General features: G+C 39.8%; 1 pseudogene; it reads right to left on the minus strand.

Annotated features, from left to right (window-relative positions):
* LOC102479266 (spindlin-1 pseudogene) overlaps positions 1 to 3,781 on the minus strand; it is a 21,826-nt pseudogene extending 18,045 nt beyond the window's left edge.
* Between the last annotated feature and the right edge of the window lie 859 nt (positions 3,782 to 4,640).

Raw genomic sequence — 4,640 nt, forward strand, 5'->3', positions numbered from 1 at the left:
TAATGGAAAAATAAAAACACACCAGGTGCATGTACCTGCTTGCTTAGAATCCTGGTGGGAAGGACAAATGAAGGAAAGGGGATTGCAGTGTGACTAGGCTCCATTGAATGGGAGCTTTCTCTCTCTCTCGTATGCACACAAAGGAAAATATACTAGACATAAAAAGTTACACTTTATTATATAAGTTTAATTCACAAAGAATGTATAACAAATCAAAAAATTGTGTGCATTGGGACCAGCAGATGGTGTAAGGGTTACATTGCTGACTCCCATGTGGCTGTGGTTCGAGTCTCAGATCCAGAGGCTTGAAACTCACACTGGGTGTGAGAAAGGATTGCGATGTGGCCATCCCCACTGGTGGGGGCGGGGATTTCTCACATTCTGTCTCTCTCTCTGTCTCTCTCTCTCTCTATATCTGTTTCTCCAGTGAGCACATGCACTATATATCAAAAGTCTCTCTAAAAAATAATTATATGCATCTAATAACTTAGCTTCAAAGCATATGCAGCAAAAATTCATAGAGTTACAAAGTAAATTGGGTAGCAAATTCACAATCATACTGAGAAATAACACATTTTTCTGTAATTAATTTTAAAAGTAAGTGAAAATAGTAAGGATATAGAAAATATGTGAGATTGTTAAAATGATAGACATGTAAGTCACTGAAACCACAAAGAGAGCCTGCAAGCAGACTGCACATACATGGATATTTTATCACAGAAGTAGCACTGGAGAATAGGGAAGGGAAAGATGGTCTTTTCAGTAAATATTGTTGGGACAAGGGAAAACACTAACTGCAAAGAAAAGAAGAAATAATACAGTAGACTAATATTAAAGTTACTAACTTTTATTCATCAAAAGACATCAGTAAGAGATTTAAAGATCACATACAGGGGCCAAATGGTGGTCAAGTGGTGACACTACTGGAGCCACATAGGAAGGTCCTTGATTCATGACTTGGGGCCTTCCTCTACACACCTGGTGTGCACACATGCTGGCCAAGGATGGGGTGGATCAAGACACGAAGACCTGATTGAAGATAACTGTCTCTCTCTTCCTCTCTCTCATGGAAAAAAATAAATGAATAAGACAACTCAATTAAAAAAAAAAGTGGAAATCTTAAACAGGTATTTTACATAAGGTAAAATACAAATGGCTGATTAAGATCCTAAATCTTGTTAGTAATGATGCATATGTGACTTATGCTAAATTGAGATACTAGATACTCATTTGAATAGCTAAAATTAAGTCTATTTGTTACAAGAGTTGGTGAAAAAGTGGTGCAAAAGCAACTGCAATCCACTGCTGATTAAGAGTGTAAAGTGGCACAACCAAAGCGGAGAAGCTGCCAGACATGATTCAACAGGAAGGAAGACACATAGGCCATATGACTCAGCAATACTTTGCCTAGGCATCTTCTGTCCAGAAAGGCAGGTTTAGATGTACCAAAAGACATGTCCAAGAACTGTCATAGGAGCATTTTGCATAATAACCAAATAGTGGAAACAAATCAAATGCCTATCATTAATAGAGTGGATTAAAAAAAGAAAATGTCGGGACCAGCAGTCAGCGTAATGGCTATGTCGCTGGAGTCCCACGTAGTCGACCGCCGTTTGAGTCCCCGACCCGGTGGCTTAAAACTCACACCGGGTGCGTGTGTGTGCGTGCCCAAGATCCCGAGAGGAGAATGGAGGAGAAGGGATTGCGGCGTGGCCATCCCCCCTGGGGGGTGATTTCTCACTTTCTATCTCTCTCTCTCTCTCTGTCTGTCTGTCTGGTTAGCACACGTGCCCTGTAGCAAATAAACCTCTCAAAAAAAAAAATGTGACACATGTATTCAATTGAATATTATACACCAGTAGAAATTAATTTACTGCTATTTGCATTTACAATGTGGTAATTTTAAAAACAGAGTGTTAAGTCAAAGAAGCCAGTTAGAACAGATTGGCATAAAGTTCAACATCAGGCTAAATAAAACCGTCATGTTTAGAACGCGTCTCTGGTTGGAAGGCATTCGGAACAGCAACTGTGCAAGCCAAGAAAGTGGCTGCCTTTAGAGGAAGGGGAGGCTGTTACTGTGTGGAGCAAGTGGGGATTTCTAGAGTTCATAGATAGAAATGATCTATTTAGGTACCTACATTGGAGTTACCTGAGTATTTTCTTTTTTGGAGAGGTTTTCGCTATAGGGCAGGTGTGCTCGCCAGACAGACAGAGACATAGAGACAGAAAGTGAGAAATCACCCCCCAGGGGGGATGGTCACGCCGCAATCCCTTCTCCTCCATTCTCCTCTTGGGATCTTGGGCACCCACACACACGCACCTGGCGTGAGTTTTAAGCCACCAGGTCCGGGACGCGAACCACCCGTCGACTATGTAGGAGTCCAGCGACATAGCCATTACGCTAACTGCTGGTTCCCTTGAGTATTTCCTTTTTAATAATGAATTTATCTGAGCATGTACATTGGGGTACTTGTCTAAAGGCTTGTTATTTGTTATATTCCATAACAAAGTAGCTCCAAATAAAAGCTAAGCAATCTGAACATGGTGAGATAATCTAATGTGGTGGAAACATTGTGCCGGGTAGTTCCTGTGTGTTCTCTTTTAATCCTGATAATACTATGAGAATTGTATATTATAGTATTGTCATCTCTATTTGGGGGATATGAGCTCTATATCTGTCATCTTTATCCTCTCAAACTGGCACTGTGCCTGGCATCCAATAGGAACCTTTTATGTTCGATATTAAACTGGAGCTCAGAGAAAGTAAATGGTTCTTTCCTGGGCAGAGTAATTCACAAACAGTGGAACCTGCAAACCCAGGTTTTCCTCGTCCAGACTCCATCAAGTACACTACATCCGCCTCTCCACATTTCTGCTGTGGCAGACAGAAGCTTCCCCAATTCTGCTTGCCAACTGCACATGCAGCTAAATAAAAACCTATTTCCAACCAAGGACTGCAAATAGATTGCAAGATGAAAGGCAACTAAGGAAGTTTAAAGAAAAAAATAGAAAAAAAACCCAGCCTTGACTACAGAGTCTCTGGATGGGAGGACGAAATGGGAAACGTGTGCCTTTTACTGCTGTGTTAAACTGACGTGAGACTGAGACAAGGAACCGGCATGCCTTTCTTCAGGCGAGAAGCACTGTGCTTTTGTACTAAGCACAATATTTTCAGAAGTTATTCTGGAAACCACAGATAATATTTACATTTTTATTTTTAAGTACTTTGAATTTCCCCCCCTCTTCACAGCTCACAGCTCACAGCCCATCAGGAGTCATGAAGTATTGGTGCAGAGACTGGTAAATGGCTCTTGGGTCTAGTTATCTGGACATACTTGAGACTGTGGAGGTAACGGCAATCTGTTTCTGACATACAGAGATTACAAAAGTCCAGGTGGACAGAGGGTCTTGTGCACTGACAGTGACAAACTCAGCTCATTCTTGGCAAGAGGAGCAAGTTCTAGGGACTGTCTGAGATGGAGGTGTCAAACTACAGGTCACAATTCATTAGTGGATCACAACCATTTAGAATGAAATAAAGTAAACTAGAAAACATTAAAGTAGGGCTGACCCTGTGGCCTGGTGGTTAAAGGAGCCAGAGCCCTCATGGACAATGTGCAGTTCAAATCCCAGCCCTTGTCGCTTGAAAAACAGGCCAAGTATATTTGCAGATGTGCCCCAAAACTTGACAGGATGAAGAAATGAAGAAGGATTTGATCATACCTCATTGGAGGTGTTTTTCCCCTTTCTTGCTCTTTTGATCTTTCTCTAGCGAGTGTTGTATCCTCTGACAAATTAAACGAAAAAAAAAAAAGAAGAAAGCTCTAGAATGCATTGCCCATAATAAGAGGAAATACTGTTTTATAAATGTCATACAGATATCTGCACGTCAATATTTATCCCAGCACTATTCACAATTGCCAGGATATGGAATCAACCTAAGTGTCCATCAACTGATGAACAGGTGAAGAAAATGTGATATATAGAGAGAATACTATTAATTAAGCCATCAAAAAGGACAAAGTCTGCCATTTAAATGAGGGAGACTGGAGAAGATTATGTTAAATGAAATAAACCAGGCACAGAAAGAAAAATACCACATGTTCTCCCTCATGTATAAAAAATGAAAAAAATTACTTCCTAGAAGTGGCAGGATGAAAAATGACTGCTAGGGGCTGGGAACAATGAAGGCTGAAGAGTGGGAAGAGAGATGGCCATAAACAAAATCACAGATAAGAGGAACAACGTTTAGTGTTACAAAGTACAGTAGGAAGAATGTGATTAACAACTTGCTGCTTATCAGAGTGGCTAAAAAAGAGGATTTTTAATATTCCCAACACAAAAATAAGGAAAGTGATTGAGATAATGTGTGTACTAATACTTTGATTTTATGTTTCCTATTATATTCATGACTGAAAAATCACACTGTACCCTCACAAATACATAAAACTATTATACATTATTTTTAAAAGTTCTACGTTATAAAATTTTCATTTTACAATATGTGTGTATAGCCATACCTGTGTGTGTGTGTGTGTGTTGAGTGTGTGTATATATGTGTATGTGCTAAGTTGTGTTATAAAATGTTTTCTTTTCTTTCTTTCTTTTTTTTTTTTTGGAGAGGTTTTCACTATAGGGAG

This window comes from Tupaia chinensis, unplaced genomic scaffold, assembly GCF_000334495.1.
Source record: "Tupaia chinensis unplaced genomic scaffold, TupChi_1.0 Scaffold000208_1, whole genome shotgun sequence".
NCBI lineage: Eukaryota > Metazoa > Chordata > Mammalia > Scandentia > Tupaiidae > Tupaia > Tupaia belangeri.